The 14,043-nt window shown below is 37.2% G+C and overlaps 4 non-coding genes across 4 annotated transcripts; all 4 read right to left on the minus strand.

Annotated features, from left to right (window-relative positions):
- Positions 1 to 7,160: 7,160 nt before the first annotated feature.
- Positions 7,161 to 7,232, minus strand: TRNAG-UCC (transfer RNA glycine (anticodon UCC)). Its single transcript has one exon. It is a non-coding gene; the product is annotated as a tRNA-Gly (tRNA).
- A 915-nt stretch (positions 7,233 to 8,147) lies between these two features.
- TRNAG-UCC (transfer RNA glycine (anticodon UCC)) lies at positions 8,148 to 8,219 on the minus strand. The gene has a single exon. It is a non-coding gene; the product is annotated as a tRNA-Gly (tRNA).
- Positions 8,220 to 11,108: 2,889 nt separating this feature from the next.
- TRNAG-UCC (transfer RNA glycine (anticodon UCC)) lies at positions 11,109 to 11,180 on the minus strand. Its single transcript has one exon. It is a non-coding gene; the product is annotated as a tRNA-Gly (tRNA).
- A 422-nt stretch (positions 11,181 to 11,602) lies between these two features.
- Positions 11,603 to 11,674, minus strand: TRNAG-UCC (transfer RNA glycine (anticodon UCC)). Its single transcript has one exon. It is a non-coding gene; the product is annotated as a tRNA-Gly (tRNA).
- Between the last annotated feature and the right edge of the window lie 2,369 nt (positions 11,675 to 14,043).

The following is a 14,043-nucleotide window of genomic DNA, read 5'->3' on the forward strand; positions in this document are numbered from 1 at the left end:
TTTGCCACGGGTTCCAAAATTGGAAAATGAGCACAAGGGTTTGTAGAGAGTTTTACAAAAGTTTTAAAAATCACAAGTAGCGATTGCCAGAACATGAAGCAGGGTTACTGTTTTGGAAGGCACCTTTACAAATCAATATAACACCAACACCTACAAAGCATCTCTACTTTTTCTGTGTTCTACGTTTCAGCTAAATTAGTACAAACAATGCAAGATCAGCAGAAGGATTTGCAGAGTGTGTTCACAAAAAGCTTAAAACAAAAAAAAAATACCTATTTCATGCGTTGGCTTGGAAGGCAGCTATGCTCACCACTATACCACCAACGCCTACACTTTATAGTTTTTTTTGTGCAACTTCTCCGGCAGTTACTGCTTAATAGCGTGTCATGAATGAAAGATCAGTATAATTGAATGCAGTAAGTGTTCACGAAAAGGTTAAAAAACATAACATACAAGAAATTATTTTACTTTTGCCACGGGTTCCAAAATTGGAAAATGAGCACAAGGGTTTGCAGAGAGTTTTACAAAAGTTTTAAAAATCACAAGTAGCGATTGCCAGAACATGAAGCAGGGTTACCGTTTTGGAAGGCACCTTTACAAATCAATATAACACCAACACCTACAAAGCATCTCTACTTTTTCTGCGTTCTACGTTTCAGCTAAATTAGTACAAACAATGCAAAATCAGCAGAAGGATTTGCAGAGTTTATTCACAAAAAGCTTAAAACAAAAAAAAAAATACCTATTTCATGCGTTGGCCAGGAATCGAACCCGGGTCAACTGCTTGGAAGGCAGCTATGCTCACCACTATACCACCAACGCCTACACTTTATAGTTTTTTTTGTGTAACTTCTCCGGCAGTTACTGCTTAATAGCGTGTCATGAATGAAAGATCAGTATAATTGAATGCAGTAAGTGTTCACAAAAAGATAAAAAAACACAACATACAAGAAATTATTTTACTTTTGCCACGGGTTCCAAAATTGGAAAATGAGCACAAGGGTTTGCAGAGAGTTTTACAAAAGTTTTAAAAATCACAAGTAGCGATTGCCAGAACATGAAGCAGGGTTACCGTTTTGGAAGGCACCTTTACAAATCAATATAACACCAACACCTACAAAGCATCTCTACTTTTTCTGCGTTCTACGTTTCAGCTAAATTAGTACAAACAATGCAAGATCAGCAGAAGGATTTGCAGAGTTTGTTCACAAAAAGCTTAAAACAAAAAAAAATACCTATTTCATGCGTTGGCCGGGAATCGAAGGCACCTTTAAAATCAATATAACACCAACACCTACAAAGCATCTCTACTTTTTCTGCGTTCTACGTTTCAGCTAAATTAGTACAAAAAATGCAAGATCAGCAGAAGACTTTTGCAGAGTTTGTTCACAAAAAGCTTACAACAAAAAAAAATGCCTACATCATGCGTTGGCCAGGAATCGAACCCGGGTCAACTGCTTGGAAGGCAGTTATGCTCACCACTATACCACCAACGCCTACACTTCATAGGTTTTTTTGTGCAACTTCTCCGGCAGTTACTGCTTAATAGCGTGTCATGAATGAAAGATCAGTATAATTGAATGCAGTAAGTGTTCACAAAAAGATTAAAAAACATAACATACAAGAAATTATTTTACTTTTGCCACGGGTTCCAAAATTGGAAAATGAGCACAAGGGTTTGCAGAGAGTTTTACAAAAGTTTTAAAAATCACAAGTAGCGATTGCCAGAACATGAAGCAGGGTTACCGTTTTGGAAGGCACCTTTACAAATCAATATAACACCAACACCTACAAAGCATCTCTACTTTTTCTGCGTTCTACGTTTCAGCTAAAATAGTACAAACAATGCAAAATCAGCAGAAGGATTTGCAGAGTTTATTCACAAAAAGCTTAAAACAAAAAAAAAATACCTATTTCATGCGTTGGCCGGGAATCGAACACGGGTCAACTGCTTGGAAGGCAGCTATGCTCACCACTATACCACCAACGCCTACATTTTATAGGTTTTTTTGTGCAACTTCTCCGGCAGTTACTGCTTAATAGCGTGTCATGAATGAAAGATCAGTATAATTGAATGCAGTAAGTGTTCACAAAAAGATTAAAAAACATAACATACAAGAAATTATTTTACTTTTGCCACGGGTTCCAAAATTGGAAAATGAGCACAAGGGTTTGCAGAAAGTTTTACAAAAGTTTTAAAAATCACAAGTAGCGATTGCCAGAACATGAAGCAGGGTTACCGTTTTGGAAGGCACCTTTACAAATCAATATAACACCAACACCTACAAAGCATCTCTACTTTTTCGGTGTTCTACGTTTCAGCTAAATTAGTACAAACAATGCAAGATCAGCAGAAGGATTTGCAGAGTTTGTTCACAAAAAGCTTAAAACAAAAAAAAATACCTATTTCATGCGTTGGCCGGGAATCGAAGGCACCTTTAAAATCAATATAACACCAACACCTACAAAGCATCTCTACTTTTTCTGCGTTCTACGTTTCAGCTAAATTAGTACAAAAAATGCAAGATCAGCAGAAGACTTTTGCAGAGTTTGTTCACAAAAAGCTTACAACAAAAAAAAATGCCTACATCATGCGTTGGCCAGGAATCGAACCCGGGTCAACTGCTTGAAAGGCATCTATGCTCACCACTATACCACCAACGCCTACATTTTATAGTTTTTTTTGTGCAACTTCACCGGCAGTTACTGCTCAATAGCGTGTCATGAATGAAAGATCAGTATAATTGAATGCAGTAAGTATTCACGAAAAGATTAAAAAACATAACATACAAGAAATTATTTTACTTTTGCCACGGGTTCCAAAATTGGAAAATGAGCACAAGGGTTTGCAGAGAGTTTTACAAAAGTTTTAAAAATCACAAGTAGCGATTGCCAGAACATGAAGCAGGGTTACCGTTTTGGAAGGCACCTTTACAAATCAATATAACACCAACACCTACAAAGCATCTCTACTTTTTCTGTGTTCTACGTTTCAGCTAAATTAGTACAAACAATGCAAGATCAGCAGAAGGATTTGCAGAGTTTGTTCACAAAAAGCTTAAAACAAAAAAAATACCTATTTCATGCGTTGGCCGGGAATCGAAGGCACCTTTAAAATCAATATAACACCAACACCTACAAAGCATCTCTACTTTTTCTGCGTTCTACGTTTCAGCTAAATTAGTACAAAAAATGCAAGATCAGCAGAAGACTTTTGCAGAGTTTGTTCACAAAAAGCTTACAACAAAAAAAAATGCCTACATCATGCGTTGGCCAGGAATCGAACCCGGGTCAACTGCTTGAAAGGCATCTATGCTCACCACTATACCACCAACGCCTACATTTTATAGTTTTTTTTGTGCAACTTCACCGGCAGTTACTGCTCAATAGCGTGTCATGAATGAAAGATCAGTATAATTGAATGCAGTAAGTATTCACGAAAAGATTAAAAAACATAACATACAAGAAATTATTTTACTTTTGCCACGGGTTCCAAAATTGGAAAATGAGCACAAGGGTTTGCAGAGAGTTTTACAAAAGTTTTAAAAATCACAAGTAGCGATTGCCAGAACATGAAGCAGGGTTACCGTTTTGGAAGGCACCTTTACAAATCAATATAACACCAAGACCTACAAAGCATCTCTACTTTTTCTGCGTTCTACGTTTCAGCTAAATTAGTACAAACAATGCAAAATCAGCAGAAGGATTTGCAGAGTTTATTCACAAAAAGCTTAAAACAAAAAAAAAATACCTATTTCATGCATTGGCTTGGAAGGCAGCTATGCTCACCACTATACCACCAACGCCTACACTTTATAGTTTTTTTTGTGCAACTTCTCCGGCAGTTACTGCTTAATAGCGTGTCATGAATGAAAGATCAGTATAATTGAATGCAGTAAGTGTTCACAAAAAGATAAAAAAACACAACATACAAGAAATTATTTTACTTTTGCCACGGGTTCCAAAATTGGAAAATGAGCACAAGGGTTTGCAGAGAGTTTTACAAAAGTTTTAAAAATCACAAGTAGCGATTGCCAGAACATGAAGCAGGGTTACCGTTTTGGAAGGCACCTTTACAAATCAATATAACACCAACACCTACAAAGCATCTCTACTTTTTCTGCGTTCTACGTTTCAGCTAAATTAGTACAAACAATGCAAGATCAGCAGAAGGATTTGCAGAGTTTGTTCACAAAAAGCTTAAAACAAAAAAAAATACCTATTTCATGTGTTGGCCGGGAATCGAACCTGGGTCAACTGCTTGGAAGGCAGCTATGCTCACCACTATACCACCAACACCTACACTTTATAGGTTTTTTTTGTGCAACTTCTCCGGCAGTTACTGCTTAATAGCGTGTCATGAATGAAAGATCAGTATAATTGAATGCAGTAAGTGTTCACAAAAAGATAAAAAAACACAACATACAAGAAATTATTTTACTTTTGCCACGGGTTCCAAAATTGGAAAATGAGCACAAGGGTTTGTAGAGAGTTTTACAAAAGTTTTAAAAATCACAAGTAGCGATTGCCAGAACATGAAGCAGGGTTACTGTTTTGGAAGGCACCTTTACAAATCAATATAACACCAACACCTACAAAGCATCTCTACTTTTTCTGTGTTCTACGTTTCAGCTAAATTAGTACAAACAATGCAAGATCAGCAGAAGGATTTGCAGAGTGTGTTCACAAAAAGCTTAAAACAAAAAAAAAATACCTATTTCATGCGTTGGCTTGGAAGGCAGCTATGCTCACCACTATACCACCAACGCCTACACTTTATAGTTTTTTTTGTGCAACTTCTCCGGCAGTTACTGCTTAATAGCGTGTCATGAATGAAAGATCAGTATAATTGAATGCAGTAAGTGTTCACGAAAAGGTTAAAAAACATAACATACAAGAAATTATTTTACTTTTGCCACGGGTTCCAAAATTGGAAAATGAGCACAAGGGTTTGCAGAGAGTTTTACAAAAGTTTTAAAAATCACAAGTAGCGATTGCCAGAACATGAAGCAGGGTTACCGTTTTGGAAGGCACCTTTACAAATCAATATAACACCAACACCTACAAAGCATCTCTACTTTTTCTGCGTTCTACGTTTCAGCTAAATTAGTACAAACAATGCAAAATCAGCAGAAGGATTTGCAGAGTTTATTCACAAAAAGCTTAAAACAAAAAAAAAATACCTATTTCATGCGTTGGCCAGGAATCGAACCCGGGTCAACTGCTTGGAAGGCAGCTATGCTCACCACTATACCACCAACGCCTACACTTTATAGTTTTTTTTGTGTAACTTCTCCGGCAGTTACTGCTTAATAGCGTGTCATGAATGAAAGATCAGTATAATTGAATGCAGTAAGTGTTCACAAAAAGATAAAAAAACACAACATACAAGAAATTATTTTACTTTTGCCACGGGTTCCAAAATTGGAAAATGAGCACAAGGGTTTGCAGAGAGTTTTACAAAAGTTTTAAAAATCACAAGTAGCGATTGCCAGAACATGAAGCAGGGTTACCGTTTTGGAAGGCACCTTTACAAATCAATATAACACCAACACCTACAAAGCATCTCTACTTTTTCTGCGTTCTACGTTTCAGCTAAATTAGTACAAACAATGCAAAATCAGCAGAAGGATTTGCAGAGTTTATTCACAAAAAGCTTAAAACAAAAAAAAAATACCTATTTCATGCGTTGGCCAGGAATCGAACCCGGGTCAACTGCTTGGAAGGCAGCTATGCTCACCACTATACCACCAACGCCTACACTTTATAGTTTTTTTTGTGTAACTTCTCCGGCAGTTACTGCTTAATAGCGTGTCATGAATGAAAGATCAGTATAATTGAATGCAGTAAGTGTTCACAAAAAGATAAAAAAACACAACATACAAGAAATTATTTTACTTTTGCCACGGGTTCCAAAATTGGAAAATGAGCACAAGGGTTTGCAGAGAGTTTTACAAAAGTTTTAAAAATCACAAGTAGCGATTGCCAGAACATGAAGCAGGGTTACCGTTTTGGAAGGCACCTTTACAAATCAATATAACACCAACACCTACAAAGCATCTCTACTTTTTCTGCGTTCTACGTTTCAGCTAAATTAGTACAAACAATGCAAGATCAGCAGAAGGATTTGCAGAGTTTGTTCACAAAAAGCTTAAAACAAAAAAAAATACCTATTTCATGCGTTGGCCGGGAATCGAACCTGGGTCAACTGCTTGGAAGGCAGCTATGCTCACCACTATACCACCAACGCCTACACTTTATAGGTTTTTTTTGTGCAACTTCTCCGGCAGTTACTGCTTAATAGCGTGTCATGAATGAAAGATCAGTATAATTGAATGCAGTAAGTGTTCACAAAAAGATAAAAAAACACAACATACAAGAAATTATTTTACTTTTGCCACGGGTTCCAAAATTGGAAAATGAGCACAAGGGTTTGTAGAGAGTTTTACAAAAGTTTTAAAAATCACAAGTAGCGATTGCCAGAACATGAAGCAGGGTTACTGTTTTGGAAGGCACCTTTACAAATCAATATAACACCAACACCTACAAAGCATCTCTACTTTTTCTGTGTTCTACGTTTCAGCTAAATTAGTACAAACAATGCAAGATCAGCAGAAGGATTTGCAGAGTGTGTTCACAAAAAGCTTAAAACAAAAAAAAATACCTATTTCATGCGTTGGCCGGGAATCAAACCCGGGACAACTGCTTGGAAGGCAGCTATGCTCACCACTATACCACCAACGCCTACACTTTATAGGTTTTTTTGTGCAACTTCTCCGGCAGTTACTGCTTAATAGCGTGTCATGAATGAAAGATCAGTATAATTGAATGCAGTAAGTGTTCACAAAAAGATAAAAAAACACAACATACAAGAAATTATTTTACTTTTGCCACAGGTTCCAAAATTGGAAAATGAGCACAAGGGTTTGTAGAGAGTTTTACAAAAGTTTTAAAAATCACAAGTAGCGATTGCCAGAACATGAAGCAGGGTTACCATTTTGGAAGGCACCTTTACAAATCAATATAACACCAACAAAGCATCTCTACTTTTTCTGCGTTCTACGTTTCAGCTAAATTAGTACAAAAAATGCAAGATCATCAGAAGACTTTTGCAGAGTTTGATCACAAAAAGCTTACAACAACAAAAAATGCCTACATCATGCGTTGGCCGGGAATCGAACCCGGGTCAACTGCTTGGAAGGCAGCTATGCTCACCACTATACCACCAACGCCTACACTTTATAGGTTTTTTTGTGCAACTTCTCCGGCAGTTACTGCTTAATAGCGTGTCATGAATGAAAGATCAGTATAATTGAATGCAGTAAGTGTTCACAAAAAGATAAAAAAACACAACATACAAGAAATTATTTTACTTTTGCCACAGGTTCCAAAATTGGAAAATGAGCACAAGGGTTTGTAGAGAGTTTTACAAAAGTTTTAAAAATCACAAGTAGCGATTGCCAGAACATGAAGCAGGGTTACCATTTTGGAAGGCACCTTTACAAATCAATATAACACCAACACCTACAAAGCATCTCTACTTTTTCTGCGTTCTACGTTTCAGCTAAATTAGTACAAACAATGCAAGATCAGCAGAAGGATTTGCAGAGTGTGTTCACAAAAAGCTTAAAACAAAAAAAAATACCTATTTCATGCGTTGGCCGGGAATCAAACCCGGGACAACTGCTTGGAAGGCAGCTATGCTCACCACTATACCACCAACGCCTACACTTTATAGGTTTTTTTGTGCAACTTCTCCGGCAGTTACTGCTTAATAGCGTGTCATGAATGAAAGATCAGTATAATTGAATGCAGTAAGTGTTCACAAAAAGATAAAAAAACACAACATACAAGAAATTATTTTACTTTTGCCACGGGTTCCAAAATTGGAAAATGAGCACAAGGGTTTGTAGAGAGTTTTACAAAAGTTTTAAAAATCACAAGTAGCGATTGCCAGAACATGAAGCAGGGTTACCGTTTTGGAAGGCACCTTTACAAATCAATATAACACCAACACCTACAAAGCATCTCTACTTTTTCTGCGTTCTACGTTTCAGCTAAATTAGTACAAAAAATGCAAGATCATCAGAAGACTTTTGCAGAGTTTGATCACAAAAAGCTTACAACAACAAAAAATGCCTACATCATGTGTTGGCCGGGAATCGAACCCGGGGCAACTGCTTGGAAGGCAGCTATGCTCACCACTATACCACCAACGCCTACACTTTATAGGTTTTTTTGTGCAACTTCTCCGGCAGTTACTGCTTAATAGCGTGTCATGAATGAAAGATCAGTATAATTGAATGCAGTAAGTGTTCACAAAAAGATAAAAAAACACAACATACAAGAAATTATTTTACTTTTGCCACAGGTTCCAAAATTGGAAAATGAGCACAAGGGTTTGTAGAGAGTTTTACAAAAGTTTTAAAAATCACAAGTAGCGATTGCCAGAACATGAAGCAGGGTTACCGTTTTGGAAGGCACCTTTACAAATCAATATAACACCAACACCTACAAAGCATCTCTACTTTTTCTGCGTTCTACGTTTCAGCTAAATTAGTACAAACAATGCAAGATCAGCAGAAGGATTTGCAGAGTGTGTTCACAAAAAGCTTAAAACAAAAAAAAATACCTATTTCATGCGTTGGCCGGGAATCAAACCCGGGACAACTGCTTGGAAGGCAGCTATGCTCACCACTATACCACCAACGCCTACACTTTATAGGTTTTTTTGTGCAACTTCTCCGGCAGTTACTGCTTAATAGCGTGTCATGAATGAAAGATCAGTATAATTGAATGCAGTAAGTGTTCACAAAAAGATAAAAAAACACAACATACAAGAAATTATTTTACTTTTGCCACGGGTTCCAAAATTGGAAAATGAGCACAAGGGTTTGTAGAGAGTTTTACAAAAGTTTTAAAAATCACAAGTAGCGATTGCCAGAACATGAAGCAGGGTTACCGTTTTGGAAGGCACCTTTACAAATCAATATAACACCAACACCTACAAAGCATCTCTACTTTTTCTGTGTTCTACGTTTCAGCTAAATTAGTACAAACAATGCAAGATCAGCAGAAGGATTTGCAGAGTGTGTTCACAAAAAGCTTAAAACAAAAAAAAATACCTATTTCATGCGTTGGCCGGGAATCAAACCCGGGACAACTGCTTGGAAGGCAGCTATGCTCACCACTATACCACCAACGCCTACACTTTATAGGTTTTTTTGTGCAACTTCTCCGGCAGTTACTGCTCAATAGCGTGTCATGAATGAAAGATCAGTATAATTGAATGCAGTAAGTGTTCACAAAAAGATAAAAAAACACAACATACAAGAAATTATTTTACTTTTGCCACGGGTTCCAAAATTGGAAAATGAGCACAAGGGTTTGTAGAGAGTTTTACAAAAGTTTTAAAAATCACAAGTAGCGATTGCCAGAACATGAAGCAGGGTTACCGTTTTGGAAGGCACCTTTACAAATCAATATAACACCAACACCTACAAAGCATCTCTACTTTTTCTGTGTTCTACGTTTCAGCTAAATTAGTACAAACAATGCAAGATCAGCAGAAGGATTTGCAGAGTGTGTTCACAAAAAGCTTAAAACAAAAAAAAATACCTATTTCATGCGTTGGCCGGGAATCAAACCCGGGACAACTGCTTGGAAGGCAGCTATGCTCACCACTATACCACCAACGCCTACACTTTATAGGTTTTTTTGTGCAACTTCTCCGGCAGTTACTGCTTAATAGCGTGTCATGAATGAAAGATCAGTATAATTGAATGCAGTAAGTGTTCACAAAAAGATAAAAAAACACAACATACAAGAAATTATTTTACTTTTGCCACAGGTTCCAAAATTGGAAAATGAGCACAAGGGTTTGTAGAGAGTTTTACAAAAGTTTTAAAAATCACAAGTAGCGATTGCCAGAACATGAAGCAGGGTTACCATTTTGGAAGGCACCTTTACAAATCAATATAACACCAACACCTACAAAGCATCTCTACTTTTTCTGCGTTCTACGTTTCAGCTAAATTAGTACAAAAAATGCAAGATCAGCAGAAGTCTTTTGCAGAGTTTGTTCACAAAAAGCTTACAACAACAAAAAATGCCTACATCGTGCGTTGGCCGGGAATCAAACCCAGGTCAACTGCTTGGAAGGCTGCTATGCTCACCACTATACCACCAACGCCTACACTTTATAGTTTTTTTTGTGTAACTTCTCCGGCAGTTACTGCTCAATAGCGTGTCATGAATGAAAGATCAGTATAATTGAATGCAGTAAGTGTTCACAAAAAGATAAAAAAACACAACATACAAGAAATTATTTTACTTTTGCCACGGGTTCCAAAATTGGAAAATGAGCACAAGGGTTTGTAGAGAGTTTTACAAAAGTTTTAAAAATCACAAGTAGCGATTGCCAGAACATGAAGCAGGGTTACCGTTTTGGAAGGCACCTTTACAAATCAATATAACACCAACACCTACAAAGCATCTCTACTTTTTCTGCGTTCTACGTTTCAGCTAAATTAGTACAAACAATGCAAAATCAGCAGAAGGATTTGCAGAGTTTATTCACAAAAAGCTTAAAAAAAAAAAAAAAAACCTATTTCATGCGTTGGCCGGGAATCGAACCCGGGTCAACTGCTTGGAAGGCAGCTATGCTCACCACTATTCCACCAACACCTACACTTTATAGGTTTTTTTGTGCAACTTCTCCGGCAGTTACTGCTTAATAGCGTGTCATGAATGAAAGATCAGTATAATTGAATGCAGTAAGTGTTCACAAAAAGATAAAAAAACACAACATACAAGAAATTATTTTACTTTTGCCACAGGTTCCAAAATTGGAAAATGTGCACAAGGGTTTGTAGAGAGTTTTACAAAAGTTTTAAAAATCACAAGTAGCGATTGCCAGAACATGAAGCAGGGTTACCATTTTGGAAGGCACCTTTACAAATCAATATAACACCAACACCTACAAAGCATCTCTACTTTTTCTGCGTTCTACGTTTCAGCTAAATTAGTACAAAAAATGCAAGATCAGCAGAAGACTTTTGCAGAGTTTGATCACAAAAAGCTTACAACAACAAAAAATGCCTACATCATGCGTTGGCCGGGAATCGAACCCGGGTCAACTGCTTGGAAGGCAGCTATGCTCACCACTATACCACCAACGCCTACACTTCATAGGTTTTTTTGTGCAACTTCTCCGGCAGTTACTGCTTAATAGCGTGTCATGAATGAAAGATCAGTATAATTGAATGCAGTAAGTGTTCACAAAAAGATAAAAAAACACAACATACAAGAAATTATTTTACTTTTGCCACAGGTTCCAAAATTGGAAAATGAGCACAAGGGTTTGTAGAGAGTTTTACAAAAGTTTTAAAAATCACAAGTAGCGATTGCCAGAACATGAAGCAGGGTTACCATTTTGGAAGGCACCTTTACAAATCAATATAACACCAACACCTACAAAGCATCTCTACTTTTTCTGCGTTCTACGTTTCAGCTAAATTAGTACAAAAAATGCAAGATCATCAGAAGACTTTTGCAGAGTTTGATCACAAAAAGCTTACAACAACAAAAAATGCCTACATCATGTGTTGGCCGGGAATCGAACCCGGGGCAACTGCTTGGAAGGCAGCTATGCTCACCACTATACCACCAACGCCTACACTTTATAGGTTTTTTTGTGCAACTTCTCCGGCAGTTACTGCTTAATAGCGTGTCATGAATGAAAGATCAGTATAATTGAATGCAGTAAGTGTTCACAAAAAGATAAAAAAACACAACATACAAGAAATTATTTTACTTTTGCCACAGGTTCCAAAATTGGAAAATGAGCACAAGGGTTTGTAGAGAGTTTTACAAAAGTTTTAAAAATCACAAGTAGCGATTGCCAGAACATGAAGCAGGGTTACCGTTTTGGAAGGCACCTTTACAAATCAATATAACACCAACACCTACAAAGCATCTCTACTTTTTCTGCGTTCTACGTTTCAGCTAAATTAGTACAAACAATGCAAGATCAGCAGAAGGATTTGCAGAGTGTGTTCACAAAAAGCTTAAAACAAAAAAAAATACCTATTTCATGCGTTGGCCGGGAATCAAACCCGGGACAACTGCTTGGAAGGCAGCTATGCTCACCACTATACCACCAACGCCTACACTTTATAGGTTTTTTTGTGCAACTTCTCCGGCAGTTACTGCTTAATAGCGTGTCATGAATGAAAGATCAGTATAATTGAATGCAGTAAGTGTTCACAAAAAGATAAAAAAACACAACATACAAGAAATTATTTTACTTTTGCCACGGGTTCCAAAATTGGAAAATGAGCACAAGGGTTTGTAGAGAGTTTTACAAAAGTTTTAAAAATCACAAGTAGCGATTGCCAGAACATGAAGCAGGGTTACCGTTTTGGAAGGCACCTTTACAAATCAATATAACACCAACACCTACAAAGCATCTCTACTTTTTCTGTGTTCTACGTTTCAGCTAAATTAGTACAAACAATGCAAGATCAGCAGAAGGATTTGCAGAGTGTGTTCACAAAAAGCTTAAAACAAAAAAAAATACCTATTTCATGCGTTGGCCGGGAATCAAACCCGGGACAACTGCTTGGAAGGCAGCTATGCTCACCACTATACCACCAACGCCTACACTTTATAGGTTTTTTTGTGCAACTTCTCCGGCAGTTACTGCTCAATAGCGTGTCATGAATGAAAGATCAGTATAATTGAATGCAGTAAGTGTTCACAAAAAGATAAAAAAACACAACATACAAGAAATTATTTTACTTTTGCCACGGGTTCCAAAATTGGAAAATGAGCACAAGGGTTTGTAGAGAGTTTTACAAAAGTTTTAAAAATCACAAGTAGCGATTGCCAGAACATGAAGCAGGGTTACCGTTTTGGAAGGCACCTTTACAAATCAATATAACACCAACACCTACAAAGCATCTCTACTTTTTCTGTGTTCTACGTTTCAGCTAAATTAGTACAAACAATGCAAGATCAGCAGAAGGATTTGCAGAGTGTGTTCACAAAAAGCTTAAAACAAAAAAAAATACCTATTTCATGCGTTGGCCGGGAATCAAACCCGGGACAACTGCTTGGAAGGCAGCTATGCTCACCACTATACCACCAACGCCTACACTTTATAGGTTTTTTTGTGCAACTTCTCCGGCAGTTACTGCTTAATAGCGTGTCATGAATGAAAGATCAGTATAATTGAATGCAGTAAGTGTTCACAAAAAGATAAAAAAACACAACATACAAGAAATTATTTTACTTTTGCCACAGGTTCCAAAATTGGAAAATGAGCACAAGGGTTTGTAGAGAGTTTTACAAAAGTTTTAAAAATCACAAGTAGCGATTGCCAGAACATGAAGCAGGGTTACCATTTTGGAAGGCACCTTTACAAATCAATATAACACCAACACCTACAAAGCATCTCTACTTTTTCTGCGTTCTACGTTTCAGCTAAATTAGTACAAAAAATGCAAGATCAGCAGAAGTCTTTTGCAGAGTTTGTTCACAAAAAGCTTACAACAACAAAAAATGCCTACATCGTGCGTTGGCCGGGAATCAAACCCAGGTCAACTGCTTGGAAGGCTGCTATGCTCACCACTATACCACCAACGCCTACACTTTATAGTTTTTTTTGTGTAACTTCTCCGGCAGTTACTGCTCAATAGCGTGTCATGAATGAAAGATCAGTATAATTGAATGCAGTAAGTGTTCACAAAAAGATAAAAAAACACAACATACAAGACATTATTTTACTTTTGCCACGGGTTCCAAAATTGGAAAATGAGCACAAGGGTTTGTAGAGAGTTTTACAAAAGTTTTAAAAATCACAAGTAGCGATTGCCAGAACATGAAGCAGGGTTACCGTTTTGGAAGGCACCTTTACAAATCAATATAACACCAACACCTACAAAGCATCTCTACTTTTTCTGCGTTCTACGTTTCAGCTAAATTAGTACAAACAATGCAAAATCAGCAGAAGGATTTGCAGAGTTTATTCACAAAAAGCTT

Source organism: Rhinoderma darwinii, chromosome 4 (assembly GCF_050947455.1).
Source record: "Rhinoderma darwinii isolate aRhiDar2 chromosome 4, aRhiDar2.hap1, whole genome shotgun sequence".
NCBI classification, from domain to species: domain Eukaryota; kingdom Metazoa; phylum Chordata; class Amphibia; order Anura; family Rhinodermatidae; genus Rhinoderma; species Rhinoderma darwinii.